This window comes from Cetorhinus maximus, chromosome 15 (assembly GCF_964194155.1).
Source record: "Cetorhinus maximus chromosome 15, sCetMax3.hap1.1, whole genome shotgun sequence".
NCBI lineage: Eukaryota > Metazoa > Chordata > Chondrichthyes > Lamniformes > Cetorhinidae > Cetorhinus > Cetorhinus maximus.
In genome coordinates, this window is record NC_135893.1 from 30,970,002 (window position 1) to 30,989,173 (window position 19,172).

Below are 19,172 nucleotides of genomic sequence, written 5' to 3' on the forward strand. Positions count from 1 at the left end.
GGAACCAGAATGTACCCCCCTACAAGTTCTGTCACAGCGCTCACCCACACCCTCCACTAGCGCAGAGACACACGCATCAGTGGGACCTAGCTCTAGAATAGGCATGGGATCACAAACTGGTGAGCACACTGCACAGTCTGATCCACAGCAGGTGGCGGCAGGGACTTCCCAGGTCCCCGGCATTTGGAGGGCTGCTAGAGGCCAGGAACCCGTTGAGTCCAAATCAGATGACAAGCCTCTGGACTTGGTCATGTCACAGTTGAACCTAGAGAACATCAGGAAGGGATGTCTGCTGCACTCCTCAGATTGCAAGGCACAATACAAGAGTCCATCCGTCTTCAGGCTGAGGTGATAGCGCCAGCATTGCAACGCACTGAGGTCAACACTGGCAGGGTGGTGACCGCCAGGGAGACTTTGGTCCAAGACATCACTCCTGCATTGCTGCATGGGCTTAACTCCATCACTGATGCCATAGTTGGCCTCCAACAGTGTGTACGCGAGAGGAGTGCCAGGCAACTCGATCTCACGCCAGCTACCCCTTCCCATCATGGAATCAGCCAGGGGCCCTTGGGCACCCATAGGGAAGAGGTTCAGCATATGCACACCCCAGGGTCCTCCACCCAGGTGACTCCAGGAGTATCCAGCCCATCCAAATCCCCTTTTCCTGTGACCTCCGCAGCTCCAGCTTCACAGACAGAGAAGGACACACAGTAGGACCTCGAAAGGCTGGGGCCCTCCAAGTCTTGACCCTCCAGAGGACACCTGCCAAAGTCACCACAGACAGGGCGTCACAGTCAACAGGCTGCCTCCACCTCCACTGTGGATGTCCGGGGAGCACCAAGACGTAGCGGAAGGGTTAGGACAGTTAAGGAAAAGTAGTTGCACAGCCTAGGCACAAGTGTTGGTCACTTGTACATAATGTTCACCATTGTCAATAAACTCCTAAAAATGTCTCCCTGCTTGTAGCTACTTGTTCTGATGAGCAGTGTTCTTGTCACTTGGATGTTAAACCTTTCCACACAAGATAAAAGGCAGGTATCTCAGTCCAGGGTCTCTTCCCTGTGCTCTGTGCAGCCTTCAGACCACAGTGATGGTCTAGCCACGAACTCCTTGGTTGCTCCTCAGCGGTGCTGGTAATTGCTGCTAGAATGTGGTGGGCAGGTGCCACAGAGTTCTCGCATTCTCTCTGTGTGCTCTCAGGACAATTAAGGTGGGTCCCCATCGCACCAGTGACTGCAACCATTGATGCTGTGCACCAGCTCCTGAAGGGCTCATGTGGTGAAGGTGGACACAGCATCAGATGCGTCTAAAGTTTCATGGCTGTGTCTCTGAGATGGCCCTGATCATGGGGCGCATGCGAGCTGCCCTTGGCCGGACATGAGTCAGACATTCACAGAGTCTATGTGAAGATTCATGTAGTCTCCTCTCTGCATGTTATCATCATCCTCCAGCGATCGAGCAATTATTAGGGCCTCCACTGCATCTCCATGACAGGAGCATTCTCACAGTGGGTATTGGTGCTGCCATAAGCCAGACTGGAGTCAAACATTCACAACTGCAATGTGAGAATCTATGGGGACATCTTACTGCATGTTGTCATCATCATCCTCCATAAATCTGGCAGTTGTGAGGGCCTCGTCTGGCCAGTGCGAGAGCCTCATCCCCGTCATCGTCACCACCGTGAACCCCCTCACCCTCATCCCCGCTGGTGTCCTACTCATCCAAGGAGACCTTCAGCTCCTCCATCTCCTCTTCAGCCAGTTTGTCTCCCCGTTGGAGTGCCAGGTTGTAAAGAGTGCAGCGGAAGGCGACGATGTGTTGCACCCTCTGCGGTCTGTATTGTAGGGCTCAGAAGACCAGTCATGACACCAGAACCGCATCTTTAGCATCCCGATGGTCTGCTCCACCAAGTTGCGAGTTGCTGCATGAGCTTCATTATAGCGTCGCTCTGCTGCAGTCTGAGGCCGCTGCACGGGTGTCATAAGCCGCGGCCTCCGCAGGTAGCCCTTGTCCCCAAGGAGCCAACCCTGCAGCCCCTATGGACCCTGGAAGACTGCAGGGATCTGCAAGCAACTCAGGATGTAGGCATCGTGCACACCCCCTGGAAACCGTGCCCATACCTGCAGGATGCATTCCTGGTGGTCGTATACCAGCTGCATGTTCAGTGAGTGGAAGCCCTTGCAGTTGATGAAGTCCACTGAGTGTAGCAACGGAGATCTGAGTGCCACATGAGTGCAGTCAATCACACCCTGCACCTTTGGGAATCCCGAGATCAGGGCGAATCCAATGGCCCTTGCATCCTGGCTGTCCTAGTCCCGGGCGAAATGCACAAAGTTGTGAGCCATGGAGAAGATGGCATCCATGACCATGGCTTGTGAAATCCCACAGAGGTCACCTGTGGAGCTCTGACAGGAACCACTGGCATAGAAATTGACCGTCACGGTCACTTGCCCTCCACGTCCACTTAGTGCCAAGTCCTGCAGTAAGTGGCAGGTGTGAGCCACCAGGTCCCAAGACATGCGCAGTCATCGGAGACACTGGTTCTCAGTCATCTGCAGGAATGGCAGGCAGCATCTATAGACCCTGGATGTCGCTAGGCGCCGACCAGCCACAGCTCACTGTTGCTCCTGGACAGCATGTGCGGGAGCCCCTGCTGCCCCTTCTTCATGAGGTTGCTGCTCCTGCCTTTGCACGGCCAGGAATCTCAGTCGCTCTCTCTTCATGCTTCTACGGTCTCTGTAGGCCATCAGGCATACAGCTAGGTCACCAGGATCCATGATCCTGATGTGATCCTCCTGCAGCATGAAAGAGAGAGAGATGTGGTTATCATGGCTGCACTTAGCACCTTTCCTGGCTCTGTATGACCGCCCCTTAATGATTCCCAGAGAGTGCTGGTTAGCCCTCGGATGGCCAGAGATGAGTGCGCTGCATGGCTGCCCTGTCAATTTGTGACATGGGGACACTGGTCCAAACCAGGATGCTGAGATTGTAAGGGATTGTGAGGGCCTCCAGCAGTGACTGCTACATGGCCAGCATTGGCAATGAGATTGTTCAATGCGTGCAGTTCAACTGCTCCGCGGTTCAATAAAGTGGTGGCGGACTCGAAGTCTGTGCTGGTGTGAGGTGGAGGGGGGGCAGGGGATGGTGGCGGGAGTAAGGTATGGAGCGCTTGGTGGCCCTTTGGTGCCTCCGCATTCCTTGCATAGGCAGGCAGGCTAGGAGCCTGACCCCAGCCATATCACTGTGGCTGCGCCTGATCTGTCTCAGTTGCAGAGGCATGGTCAGCTTATACAGGTGTCCCTAATGCATGGCCACTTCCCTTGCTTACTGTGTCCCCCACCTCGATTGCCTGTGCACAGGATGAAGCGCCAGGGCAGCACTTAAGCCCCCATCCCAATGACAACGGTTGCCTCCAAGGCTGGCCAGCACTTGCCCCCAGACACTCCACCCCTCCCACCCACCTCAGCAGCCTCCTCTGAGGCTGGCCAGCATTTGCCCCTGGACACCCAACACCCCCACCCCCCACCAGTCGCCTCCAGGGTCAGGCATCAGTTGCCCCTGCCCTCGGCGCCCCTGAGGCCTGTAAACAACAGGCGAGCTGTGGAGGACGCTGCTGCTCACTCACCTCAGTTCCCCCAAAGTGAAGGCCGCCAAGTGCACGTCGCCTGTGTACTGTTGTAAAACACATCAGTGTGCTTTCCCGCTGACACGGATGGGTGTAACAGTGGGGTGGCCTTTTAATTATATACTGATGTATTACAATTAGCTCCCCGCTGACTGATGGCAGGAAATGCAGCCTGCCGCCAGCGGGCTGAGCAGACGATCGCGGCCTGCCTTCACGTCGTCATGAAGCAGGTCACACCATATTTTCAGTGCAGGCCACCTATCATTCCCGCCACCAGTGGGCTCGGAAAATTCTGCCCATGGTTCTGTGAAAGGGAAATCATGTGTAACTAATTTATTGGAATTCTTTGAAGGAATCACATGTGCTGTGGATAAAGGGGAACCAGTGGATATGCTGTACTTAGAGTCCCAGAAGACATTTGATAAAGTGCCACATCAAAGGTTAATGAAGAAAATAAAAACTCATGGTGTAGGGGGTAACATATTGGCATGGATTGAAGATTGGCTGGCTAACAGGAAGCAGAAAGTTGGCATAAATGGGTCTTTTTCTGGTTGGCAGGATGTGATAAGTGGTGTGCCACAGGGATAAGTGCTGGGGCCTCAACTTTTTACAATTTATATAAATGCCTTGGCTGAAGGGACCAAAGGAATGGTTGCTAAACTTGCTGATGACATGAAGATAGATAGGAAAGTAAATTGTGAAGAGGACATAAGGAGGCTACAAGGGGACATAGTTGGGTTAAGTGAGTGGGCAAAGACCTGGCAAATGGAGTATAATGTGGGCAGATGTGAAAATGTTCATTTTGGCAGATAGAATAAAAAATAAGCATATTATCTAAATGGTGAGAGATTGCAGAGCTCTGAGATTCAGAGTGATTGGAGTATCGAAGTGCATGAATCACAAAAGGCTCATATGCAGGTACAGCAGGTAATTAGGAAAGCTAATAGACTGTTATTATTTATTGTAAGGAGAATTGATTCCAAAAGTAGGGAGGTTATGCTTCAGTTGTACAGGGCACTGGTGAGACCACATCTGGAGTCTTGTATACAGCATTGGTCTCCTTATTTAAGGAAAGATGTAAATACGTTAGAAGCAATTCAGAGAAAGTTTACTAGACTAATACCAGGAATGGGTGGATTGTTTTATGAGGAAAGATTGGACAGGATAGGCTTGTATCCACTGGAATTTAGAAGAGTAAAAGGCTACTCGATTGAAACATTTAAGATCCTTAGGGGTCTTGACAGGGTGGATGTGTAGAGGATGTTTCCTCTTGTGAGAAAATCTAGAACTAGTGGTCATTGTTTAAAAAATAAGGGGTTGCTCATTTAAGACAGAGATGAGAATTTTTTTCCCTCAGATCGTAGTGAGTCTATGGAGCTTTCTTCCTCAAAAGGTGGTGGAAGCAGAATCTTTGAATATTTTTAAGGCAGAGCTAGATAGATTCTTGATTAACAAGGGGGTGAAAAGTTGTCAGGGTAGGCAGGAATGTGGGATTAAGGTTACAATCAGATCAGCCATGATCTTATTGAATGGCAGAGCAGGCTCAAGGGGCTGAGTGACTTACTCCTGCTCCTAATTCACATGTTCATATGACCCAAGATGAGTTTCTGACACATATTCCTGCCATAACAAAATCCATTTATTTCCACCTCCATAATATCACCTGACTCTGCCCCGGCCTCAGCTCATCTGTTGAAATTCTCGTCTATGTCATTGTCACCTCTAGACTTGACTATTCCAATGTCTTCCTTGCTGGCCTGCCATGTTCTATGCTTTAACTTGATGTCATCCAAAACTCTCCTGCCCCGGTCCTAAATCGCACCAACTCCCATTCGTTCATCACTCCTCTTGACTCCCAGTTAAGCAGTGCCTTGATTTTAACACTCTCATCCTTGTTTTCAAATCCCTTCATGGCCTGGCCTTTCCAATCCCAATCCCAATTGCTATAATCTCCTCCAGCCCCACAAGTCTCCGAGATATCGGCACAGCTCCAATTCTGGCCTCCTCAGCATCCCTAATTTTAATTGTTCCATTATTGTTGATATTATTTTCAGCTGCCCAGGCCTTAAACTCTGGAATTCACTCCCTAAACATATTCACCTCTCATTCCTCCTTTGATGAAGCTGCTTAAAACCTACTTCTTTGCCCAAGCTTGTTGGTCATTTGCCCCAATACCTCCTTATGTTGTAAGGAACATATCTTTTGATTTCTATTGGACTGTTGTAAAGAACATATCTTTTTATTTTTTGTTGCATTGTGGATTAAAATTACAATGGGTGCAGGTTGAAAGATATGTCCACTGGAACAGGATGAGAGATATATACAATGTTGCTGTCCTGGAATAGAGTGTGCCATGAAAGACAGGATGGTGCCAGAAAGGAATCCCGGAGCTGCCTGGCAACAATGTTTTAACTGGTTCCTGACCAGGTGACCAGGTTTTGTGTGATAGGCAGTGCAGCAGAGTAGCTCCTTGCCTGAAAGGAACAAGACCTAAAACCTCTCTCCCCTGTGTGTGGAGGATTCCAGTAATTCTACAGTAATAGCTAGCTGGCTTTTTCTCCTCATATCTCTATAACCTGCTCTCGCTCTCTGAAAATCCCTGTCAAGAGGTAAAGGGGAAAATCTCTGTTAGAGACATTGAAAGGCAAGTGCTCAACCAGTGAACTAAATACTGAAAGTGCTGGAAGACCACCTTGTGTCATCAACAAAAACTGAAAGGAATTTGGAAGACATTGATCAAAATCAACCCATCGAATCCTATACTTAGGAATTGATGCTATTGAATTGTTTTATCCTACCCTTAAAACCCATGTTTTGTGTGTCATATGTGTCTTGTATGTGTGTGTATAGGGATTTAAGAAGGGGTAGAGTTTAGGATATAGAGTTAAAAATTAACAGTTCATATTTCTTTTGCCACTGGTTAATGACTGTTTGTTCAATAAACAGTTATCTACTTATTAAGTTTACAAACCTGGTGCTCGTATTATGTTAACCTAAATTAAACAATTAAGTGGGTTGATCAAACATTTTCATATTTGTAATGGCTTGGGGGACAGAGGGGCTTGATACTATCACACAGTGCCTGTAGTAAGTCGTGACAATGTGACTCGGTGTCGAATTTTGTTTGACAATGCTTCTGTGAAGTGCCATGGGATTTTTTTGCTACTTTAAAGGTGTTATGTAAATACAGTTGTTGTTTTAGTAGTGGTAGGCATGATGATATGATTAGTTTTGGTTACTCTTTGTTTGAAGAACTTCTTGAATCTAAGCCAGAATTTGCCTTTTGTCTTAACCCTGTGACCCCCTTCTTCTACAGTCACACTATATTTCATGCCCCAAATTTACCTATTCTATAGCATGTATTATCTTTCATTCCTTATTAAAGCTCACTCATTAACACTTTGAAACTTTAAAGTCCAAGTTTCTCTATGCTTTTCCTAATAATCCTCCTGACGATCAGACTGTTATGCTCTGCGCCATAGCCTGGCTATCGCCCTAGGGCTGGACACCATACTCAAGGTGTGGCTTGATCAGAATACCCTGGTATAAATACGCCCTTTGATTCATACCCCACGAGAACAGACTTATCATATGCTTTATATTTAAGGGTACTATCCCTCAGGGGAGGATAGGATTGGGTTTGATGTGATTCATCTCATGGTGAAATAGCCCGCCAACATTTATAATCCAAGCTCACATATGAAGAATGATCATTTGGATGAGGTACAATAGGGAGACAAAGATTAATGTGCATTTCAATAAATGAACCCTATGATTGATTGACAATATAGAAAGCATTACTTGCAGGAAATTTTATGTCACCTCATTTCTTAGGTCAAGTGTGATTCCAGTCTAACGTGAAGTTCTTTAAAGGTACCCAGCAAAAATGAATTAAAGAAACCTTGTTGTGATTATTGCAATGGGAGAACAGAACTGTTTAGTGGCATTTTGCAATTCAGTGGCAGATCAATGCGGAGAACTGAAAATGGCCTGTCACAAAGGCTGTAGCCCTCAAAAAGGTGGGTGGAGATAGAAAATATAAACACCTATAAAAATAGATATGGAAAGGGCTTGCACCAATAGCTTTAGCTCAAAGTAAATCATTAACAACCAAGGATCCACTTTCTGTACAACATTCCAGTTTTTGTTACAATTCAATATTTGCTTTGATCTTCTGTTTGTTAAATATTCTTGAGGTGCACAGATGTTGCTATCAGCTCCAGTCAGTATTTCATTCATTTCAAAACAAATGTTTGCTTGTTAACAAATGTCTTTGAATTGGGCTAAATATTTATGATCCTGGAAAACTGATGAAGCCTGTAACTATTGAAATGATTGAACATGTTATGTCATGGTGTAATCTCTCTCTCTTTTATTCATTCTTGTTCACTCTTTTTTATGTCAAAGTAATTGTCAATGCAGGAAGGATGTTGAAAGCAGATGTTGGGCAAAGATTCAGTTAGGCTGGTTCTGAACTCTGTTCTTGGAGAGGAGAATTCCTAATGAGCTTCCACTGGGCTGTCAGGCAATTTACTCCATCTGTGAGGTAATCAATCTTGCACAGAAGCCTAATGGAAAGCAGAGTTGATAGGAGTTAATATACAGCATTAGATATCCATCACATAAGCATCGATGTGAACAGGCTACTGATGATGCCAGTAGTAACCTGGGGGACCTCTGTGCTTACATAAAGATTTTGTAAATCAAATGAAAAATTAAAATGGATGATGCAAAATTCTAAAACCCATCAGTAAACTGAAAGTGATTAAAATTTGATTTCCCCATTCATCTTGGCAGAAAAAAAAATACAGCAAAAGACAGGGGGCAGTCATTGTGAAGAAAGTAAAGATTTCTGTGGTGCAATGCTTCTTCATCTGTTTGCATGAGAGTCAGTCTTAAATCATTTACAAGTCATCAGGTTGTAAGAAAATAATTTGTGCCAATTAACTCCAGATCTTGACTGAACTCAGGTTACAAGTGGCACATAGAGAGATAGAAAATTGGTAGATGATTTTGAGCACCTCCTATTGGCTATAGATGGGCAAAGACAGATTTCTGCGAGCAAGACCCCTGCCACCTTTGTGATTATCAATCACATTGCAGAAGGTGTTCAAAGGGCAAATGTAGAATATTTTACATCCCACCCATATAGTGTGACTGACTGCAATCCTGATTGGATTGGAGTTGCTGTAAATTAAATGAACATAGGAATTAGGAGGAGTAGTAGGCCATTCAGCCCTTCGAGCCTGCTCCACCATTCAATAAAGTCATGGTTCCTCTGGTTGTGTCTCAATTCCATTTTGCCATCTGCCCCCCCATAACCCTTGACTCCCTTGTCTATCAAAAATCTAACTCTGGATTGAATAAATTCAATGACACAGCCTTCTCCACTGCTTTCTGGGAAAGAGAATTCCACATATTAATGATCCTATGAGAGAAAAAAATTCTCATCTCCCTCTTAAATGGTAGACCTCTTAGTCTTAAACTGTGTCCCCTGGTTCTAGTCTCTACCACAAGTGGAAATATCCTACCGGTATCTACCCTATCAAATCCCCTCAGGATCTTATATGTTTCAATTAGATCACCTCTCATTCTTCTAACTCCAATGGTATAGGCTCAACCTGCTCAACCTTTCTTCATATGATAAGCCCCACGTTCCAGGAATGAGTCAAATGAACTTTCTCTGAACTGCTTCTAACACAATTATATCTTTTTTCCCAAATAAGGAAACCAAATACACAGTATTCCAAATGTGGTCTCACCAAGGCCCTGTACAGCTGTAGTAAAACTTCCCTACTTTTATATTCCATTCTTCTTGCAATAAATGCTAATATTCCATGTGCCTTCCTAATCACTTGCTGTACCTGCATACTAACTTCTTGTGATTCATGTACCAGGCCACCCAGATCCCTCTATAACATTGGACTTCTACAATCTCTCTCCTTTTAAATAGTATACTGCTTTTCTATTCTTCCTGCCAAAGTGGATAAATTCACATTTTCCCACATTATGCTTCATCTGCCAAATTTTTGCCCAATCACTAAACCAGTCTCTATCCCTTTGCAGATTCTCTACCTCCTCTTGATTACTTACTTTCCTACCTATCTTAGCGTCAACAGCAAATTTAGCTACCATATATTTTGTCCCTTCATCCAAATCATTGATGTAGCTTGTAGATAGTTGAGGCCGCAGCACTGATCCCTGTGACAGTCTACTTGTCACAGCCTGCCAGCCTGAAAAAGACCCATTTGTCCCTATTCTCTGCTTCCTGTTAGCCATCCAATCCTTTACCCAGGCCAATATTTTACCCCTACACCATGTAATCTTATTTTGTGTAGTAACTTTTGATGTGGCACCTTATCAAATGCCTTCTGAAATCCAAGGACACCACATCTACATGTTCCCGATTACCCACCTTGCTTGTTACTTCTTCAAAAATTTCTAATAAATTAATTAGTTAAACATGATTTCCCTTTCACAAACCCACATTGACTCTGCCTGATCAAATTATGATTTTCTAAGTATTCTGTTATGACCTCCTTAATAATGGATTCTAGTAAGTTCCCTATGACAGATATTAGACTAACAGACCTGTACTTTCCACCTCCTTGTTTTCTTGAATAAAGGTGTTACATTAGCTATTTTGCAACCCACTGGGACCCTTCCAGAATCTAGGGAATTTTGGAAGATTATAACCAATGCATCTATTACCTCTGCAACCAATGAGATGCCAATGAAACCCCATGGACCCACCTAAAAAGGTGATTTTCACTGTTGCATTCAAAGTAATGCCCTCTGTAGCAAATAAGTTTCAATAGATCAAAGAGGCTGCCATCTGTTGGAATCATGGGCAGGCTGAGCTGTTCGGGCCACTTATATAGTCTATTCAATATAATTTCCTGGTCATTGGCTTTCACAGATCTCCCCTAACAATTAATTCCCTTGAACACCAGCAGCTCTTTAATGCTTCATCTAAATGCTCATGTTATGCTATCACCTCCTCAAAGACTGAGAAATATTTGTCAAGGTTGTGGGGCATAACAGCCCCAATGGCTCATCTGTCAATCTTGTGTTGGAGGTGGAAATGGACAGACCAGGGACTGATTCACGAGATTGATGCCAGATGTGAAACTATACTTATGAGGAGAGACTTGAAATCCTGGGACTATTTCCAATTGGGCAGAAAATACAGGGAATTTAATATAGGTGTTTAAAATTATAAATAGTTTTGAGAGTGAATAAGGAAAATCTATTTCTTCTCATGGGTCTTCAGTGATGAGTGGTCCTCAGTTTAAAATTTCATTAAAGAATGAGGAGGGAAGTTAAGTTAAATGCTTTTGCAAAGACTTGGAACATAGAATGCTTTACCACAAAGAATGGTTGAGGCTCAAACTATTGCTTCTCTTAAGTGAAAATTAGATACATATTCAAAGTAGAGGACAAGGCTATGAGGAGCAGATTAATGAGATTAATTCTGGATTACTCTAGAAGAGCCAGCAGAGGCACAATGAGCATAATATCCTCTTTTTATGTTATAACTTTCTATGATTGTTTTCAAATACAATTGTATAAAGTACAACCATTTCTTGCAAACCCATTCCCCTTAACACCACAAACACGGGAATCGTTCAGGGCATATTTATACTATTTTTGCCCCTGGTTTACTCCTGCCGTTAAAGCAGACACAATCTGTACTTGAGCTGCTCTGAATGTTCTTTGAATAACTGCGCTGACTAATGGGTTAATTGCACTCTGCTTAGCGTTGCAAATAGATGGTTGACTCTGAGCTGCTGCTGTGTGCAACGGAATGATGTTATGTGCAGGTTAGAAAAGAAGAATTGTTTTTTGTAACCCAGTTTCTAGACAGCAGGTGGCTCATTTCAAAAGGAAAGCTGGCAACATATAAATCCAAAATGTATACATTTTTACTTTAATTATTCTGAACATCTTGAAATCGTTAACCCCATCTGTATTTGTACGTGTATTTGATTCTCTGACATTAAGTTTTACATCTCTACCCACCATCTGACTAAAAAGAGACAAAGTTTAGAAATCATGCCCTAATTTTATGATTTTAAGTGGTATCTTGTTAGAATCATCATGTTATGGAGTTTTAGACTCATTGGATGGAATTTAATATTCCCGTGAGATGGTGGCCAGGGGTGGGGTATTTGATCAGGTGGGAGGGTGTGTGGTGGATACCCTGCCGCCTCCCTACTCCCACCTGATTAAGTCTGGGGCAGTCACGGACAGCCTACTCGCCCAATGTTAATTGAAGCCCTTAAGTGGGCAATTAATACCCACATAAGGCCCTCATTCCACCGCCACTAGTAGTCAACCAGCAGCCGACAGGGGACTCGCCATGTGGAGAGGCTGACAAGCAAACCCTGTTGGGCTCATCTGTGGCCTCAATCCCTTGCCGATCCTAGGCCTCTCCTGGGTTCTTAACTGGTAACAGCCACCTTCCAGTGTCTCTGCTAGCAATGGGGAGCTGTTGATCTCCACTTGGAGTCCTAAACCTCAGGGAAGGCTTGATGCTGGCCAGTTAAGTTCCTGGTGGGCACTTAATTTAGTCAGGTCTTCCCTGACAGAGATCATATGGGACTCCCACTGGTTTCTCTCTCCCTCCTTTCTTGAAAAACAGTGTCACATTTGCTAACTTCCAATCTGCTGTGACCGTTTCAGAATCTAGGGAATTTTCGAAAATCAAAGCCAAGTCTCTGCAGCTATAACCCGAGGATGCAGGCCATCAGGTTCTGGGGGTTTGTTGTGTTTTAGTTCTTTACTTTTTCTCTCCTAATATTAACTTCCTTAATTTCCTCTCTCTTTTTGGCACCTAGGTTACTAGCATGAAACTTGTATCTTCTACTGTGAATACAGAAACAAAATATTTGTTCAATGTGCATGCCTTTTCCTCAACCCCATAATAATTTCTCTTGTCTCTGCTTCTAATGGACCAATATTCACTTTAGATTCTCTCTTCATTTTTATATACTTGTAAAAACTTTTACAATCCATTTTTTAATATTCCCAGCTAGTTTGCTCTCATTCTATTTTTTCCCTTATCAACTTTTTGGTGGTCATTTGTTGATTTCCAAAATATTCCCAATCCTCAGACTTACTACTACTTTTTGTAACCTTATAATTATTTTAATCTAATACCATCCTTAAATTGCTGATTAAGCCATGACGGATCTTTCTGGCTGAGTTTTTGTTTTTAAATGTAACGTATTTTTGTTGAATATTTTGAATTGTTTCTTCAAATGTTTTCTACTGTTTATTTACGGCTATACCTTTTCATTTATTTACCTAAATCAATCTTAGCCAGTTCTCCCCTCATACCTATGGAATTGGCTTTGTTTAAGATTCTTGCTTGTGATTGGGCTATGTCATTTTCAAACTTAAGATGGAATTCAATTGTATTATGTTCCAAGCAGATATTTTACAACTAGATTACAAATCAACCCTGCCTCATTACACAATACCAGATCTAAAATAGCTTTATTCCTATTTGGTTTCACAACATATGCTCCAGGAAACTGACATAAAAACATTCTATAAACTCATCTTCTAGGCTACCCTTGCCAATTTGATTGGTCCAGTAAATATGAAAATTTAAGTCTCCCATAATTACTACATTGCCTTTGTCACACATGCCAATAATTTTCTTGTTTAATGCTATAACTACTGTTAGGCTCCCTATAAACTACTCCCACCAGCATTTTTTGACTCTTACTATTCCTAATCTCCACCCATACTGATTCTACTTCATAATCTTCTGAGACAAGATCCTTCCTCACTAATGTCCTTACGTCATCTTTCACTATCAGGGCTACCCCTGCCACTCTGTCTGGCTTTTCGAAATATTGGGAAGAATTTTCCCGTCGGCGTGCAGGGGCATAAAGTGACACGGGCTGACGTCTGGTGTGCATCCTGAAATCACCGCATGTCATTCCGATCTTCTGTCAAAGGCCTGTTAAGGCCATTAATAAACCAATTTAGGTAATTGACAGGGCTGCCTGTCCAACTTTAAGGTTGGCAGGCAGGCGAAGAGCCCAAGTGGCCTTCGCGTTTTTCAGGAAACCTCATCCACGGGCGGGATGAGGTTTCCTGAAGGTTTTATTAAATAAATAAAAAATTTTCTCAATTTATAAACATGTCCCAGCTCATGTGACATGAGGGGACTTGTCTGAATAATTTTAATCTTTCTTTTTTTCAAACTTTCATTACTTAATCTCCCTGAGGCATCTCCGTGCCTCAGGGTGATTCCTGCGCTCTTTCACACGCATGCGCGAAAGAGCGCAGGCCCCGACTTTCCCTCCTCCCCTTGCCCGCACAGGAAGCACTGAGTGCCAATTAAGGCCTGCTCACATAAAATGGCGGTATGCAGCCGATCGCCGGCGGCAATCGGCTCCGCTCCCACACAGCCTGCCCAACAGGAAGGTTCTACCCATCACGTACCCTGGAATATTTATTTCCCAACACTGGTCACCAAGTAACTATGTCTCTGTAATGGCGATTATATATAAACCATTTATCTCTATTTGTGCCAACAGTTCATTTGTCTTATAGTGGATTCTTTGCACATTCAGATAAAGAGCCTTTAATTTCATTTTTTTACTACTATTCCCTGCATGGAACTTTTCTCATTGATGCACAATTACTCTGTATCTTCCTGTCCCAATCTGCTCATTTTTACCCACATCACTACACTGTTCTGTTGCTTTGACTTTTCTCTTTGAATTTCTAAATCTCCCTTCTTCCAAATCTTCCTCTCCACTCCATTAGTTTGAAACCCTATTCACAGGGGAGACCAAAACCAATGGCTTAAGTTTTCCTAATATTTAATTGGAGAAAATTTCTGCTCATCCAATGCTAGGTTTTAGATAAGCAGTCTGATAATTTAGCAACAGTGGAGCCTAGAGAAGTGGTGGTGAAGTAGAGCTGGGTGCCGTCTGTGTACATGTGAAAACTAATGTTGTTCTTTCAGATGATGTCGCCAAGGGACTGCATAAGAGAAATAGCCAGAGGCAAAAGTGTGGGAAATATTGCAATTGGTACTCTGGCTATGATTAGATAGATAAGGATGGAATCAGAGAGAGCAGTCCCACCCAGCTGGATGATGTAGAGGCATGAAGAGGACTATGGTGTGGGGTCAACTGTCAAAGTCTGCAAAAAGGATGAAAAGGATGAGGAGGGATAGTTGACCTTTGTCACAGTCACATCAAAGTCACGAATGACCTCCAAAAGAGCCATTTCAGTACTGTGGAAGGGGCGGGATGCTGATTGGAAGGATTCAAACATGGAGTTCCAGAAAAGAGAGGAGTGGATTTGGGAGACACAGCACGCTCAAGGACGTTTGGAAAGTTAATGGAGGTTGGAGATGGTGAGGTAGCTTGCAAGGATGGTGGGGTGAAGGTTTTTTTTTTGAGAGGGTTGACGAAGGCAAATTTAAATGAGAGAGGGACAACAGCTGAAGAGAGAGGACCATTAACAATACTGGCTAACATGGAGGCCATGAGGAGAAGTTGGGTGGTGAGCAGTTTAGTGGAGAGGGAGCAGGAGTTGGGTCCCATGGACAAAAAGAGCTTGGCGAGGGCATTCAGGGAACAGAGAGAGAAACTAGAGAAAAGCAAGTTTTGGGCTAGGTAATGGAAAACTTGGCCCAGGGGCTAGTGGAAGAGAGGGGTGAGGCAGAGGCAGCTGACTGGATGGTCTCCATCTTAAGTGAAAAAGGAATCCATGAGTTCCTCACAGTTATTTTTGGAGATGAGGGTTGAAGAGACAGGAAAGAGGGGTTTAAGAAGGCAGTCTGCAGCAGAGAAAAACACAGCTTGGGGGTTATCTTTGATCCTGGAATAGTGAGCAGTTTTAGCAGGTGAGAGCAGGATCTAATAGTGTTTTATGTGGCCCAGCCGGACTTGGCACCGGATGGCTAAACCAGTTGTCTGCCTTAACTTTTCAAATTTGTGTTCACCGGTACCAGCAGCCTGCTGGTACCTAGTTCAGCTGGTCAGTCTTAAATGACACATATTAGTTGTAGGCATAATAGGAAGACGACAACTTGCATTGACACAGCACATTTAACATTAAAAAAATGTTCTACAGCACCCTAGAGTGGTATGTCCCTAAGACATGAAAGAAATCATAAATTATGTAAATCAAACTTTATTCTTTTTTGTTTATGAAAATTGAACTTTGCTGAATCAAAAGATGGTTGCCATAAGTCACCTGATGTCTGGAATTGTAAGGTGAGCATGAAGGCATTATATGGATTGCACTGGAGACATGCTCTGACTCTGACATATTGCTCGTGACATCTCATGCCTGGGACTGTCAAGGTCCATTTCAAAGAGGAACTATTGAAAGGAAATGGATGCCATGTGTCCTTATAAGCTTACCTCTCTAGCTAAGTCCGAAGGTTTACCAAGATAATAACTACCTGGAACAAGGTCATCAATATGGATAATGACTGGTTCAAAGGCTAATGGCTGGGACATTATAAACCACCAAACAAAAGCCAGATCCAGACAACAGGCAAACATCCCCTTATGAAATCATTGTGGAGGAAGGAGGTCACATGACTTGTGACCATTTTGAAATCTCTTATATACAGTTGAGAACTCAGAAGAAGGCAGTCTGCTGATTTATCTCTAACCTTCAATCATCAGACAGCAGAACTCCAGGCTGACAAACAGCCTGCAATAAGCCCTCCTCTAAGCTTATTTATCTGGAAGCCACTGGCCACCATCTGCCAAACAGACCAAGTCTCTGAATATCAACCTCATCTCACTGCATCGCCATCATCTTAAAGGAACTCTGCACTTCTGCCTTCAGCCAGGAACCCACTTGAACTGAAACTTCTCCAATGGAGCCCCCTCTAGATTTGGACTCTGGCAATCACATGAACTGATATCCATTTCCATGTTCTTTGTACTGTTGTTACTCATAGTTGTAAAACTCCTTTCTTATCCTCTTACAGTATACATACGTGTGTGCATGCATATATGTGTAGCTGCGATTATTCCATCCCCCCACCTGGTTTGAATGCATGAATGATCTAATCCTAAGAGTTTGCTGAGAGTCATTTTAAAAATGGACTACATAAAGAGTTTTGGAATAAGCATCTCAGCTTATTTTTAAACAAAACACCACCTCTGCTTACAGCCAGACAGCGAGAGAATAAAAGGATAAAAGCAAAATACTGAAACAAAAATTGCTGGAAAAACTCAGCACGTCCGACAGCATCTGTGGAGAGAAAGGCAGAGTTAATGTTTTGAGTCCACATGACTCTTGTTCAGAATAAAGGAGAGAATAAAGGAGTTCAGTTTTGCCTCTCCCTCCTGTCCATAACAGAGGCATAATCAAAAAAACAGACACTAATCCAAAGGAGACATTGGCAGTGGTGACCAAAAGCTTTGGGGCAAAGAGATAATGTTCAAGAAAATTCTTTAAGGAAAAGGAATAGGTGAAAGGCAGAAGGAATTCAAGATTATGAGGCCTTAGGTGGTTGAAGGGATGGCCACCAGTGGCAGGGTGACGGTGGATGCACAGAAGAATGGAGAGTTCCAACTGGGTGAGACAGTTGTTGTAGGGCTCACCCAAGATGTATGTTGAATAAATATTTTCAAACTAGAGGCACTGGAAGGGTTGAGAGAGACAATAAGTAATTTAACTGGCATCAGTGTATTTGTAGAAGTTAACACGATGTCTGCAGATGATGTCACAGAGGGTCAGCATGTAGATGAGGAAATGAAAAGGGCCAAGGATAAACCCTTGGGGGATTATGAAGGAAAATGTACTGGTTGGTTGAAGTCATTGTTTGGGATGTTCTCACTATCAAAGTAGACTATCCCCACCAAGCTGGACAACAGAAGAGATACTACCGAGCTGTCAAGGAGAGATAATGCAATCAGAGAGAATGGTGCATGTAATTTTAGTTAGAGCCATTTTAGTGTTGAGGGGCAGAAACCTAATTGAAGAAACTCAAACAAGGAGCTGCAAGAAAGATAGACAGGGGTTTGGAAAACACATGTCCACTTGTCCAGAGAGCAGTTAACACAGCTTTAGAAAGGAAAGATTCTGCCTGAGCAACTGTTTTGAGCAAGTGACAATTCAGGGTGACGAGTAAATAGTATGACTTTTTATACTTAGACTTCAAACAAATTTGATAAAGTTCCACAGGAAAAGTTATTACTTAAGCTTAAGGCCTTGGGATTTCATTGAAAAAGTTGGGAATGGATAAGTAATTGGCTAAACGGTAGAAAACAGGTAGCACTGGTTCAGGGATACAGTTGGGGGGAGTGGGAAGTACAGGGTGGGTGGTCCAATGCTCAGTATTGTCAGCACTGCTTTTGCTAATTTATGTCAGTTATTTGGATTCAGAAGCTCAATGCAAGTTGGTCAAATTTGGTGACCTTCAATGGAGAATTGATGCTGCCGCTGACAACCTTGACAAGTTCATTTGATCACTGGCCTGAGAGTGCTGTGTTTAAGGTAGAATTCGATAATACTGAGAGGTGGAACATTTACTTTGCACCAACGGCTAGATCAAGTGCAGCCCGGGCAATCTGCAATACATCACTTAGAATATGGCAAAAAAAAATCAGGTGCATGTGAAGTAACATGCTTACACTTTATCTTACTGGACTCTGTGCAGGATTTCAAATCCAAAGTCAAATGGGCATGGACATCCAGAATGAACAGGAACTTCACACTTACAAGTACAACAGAAATGGGTGCATATCATCCCATTTTTCTTGAAATGGAATAGAGAAAAAAATCCATCAGATGAAATAGTAATTCTGACATAACTGCCACTGGGTTTAAACTTTGCTCAACATTGCTGTGGTGTAGAAAAGTACAACCCCTTGAACAAGAAAGCAGTAAATCAGATTCAATTTATTAAAATGAATAAACAAGGGTTCATTATCATTGAAATGTAATTGTGACTTGAACACAATATATTACTGTAATCGAAGCATTTTCTCCCAAAACCGATATTGATAAACAGGACCATAAACATAGGTGAGCATATCGCTTTTTCTTATAAAATGAGGTCTGCCAAGTACACTTGACAGGCCATGTCCAATATAAACTAAGTATTATATAAAACAGTACAAAGGCAGTCGATTCCTAGCAAATAGATATTGGCTGATAAATTCACTCAATCATACTTGTGACCTGCCATATGTAGGGATATTTCTACAATAGTAACACATCCAGTCAAGTAGGTAAATGGAGAAATGGATAAAATATTCTGCAAAATCCAGTTTTATTTATTCTTTTAAAAACAGGCTGTCCATTCTATAATGTAGGTTGGCACTGGATTTCACAATGGAAGGTGAAATTTGCTGCATATGGACAGCGGTATTCACAACAGTGCAGATTTATGCCATGCATTACTTGTCAGCATATCAGAGCCAAAATTTTATTTCAAATGTGTTACATAAAGTAAAACTTCTGCAATTTTTCATAGTGTAGACATTTACTAGGTCATAACAAATGAACCAAAGAAACCACAAAGATCACTCCCAAACAATAAATA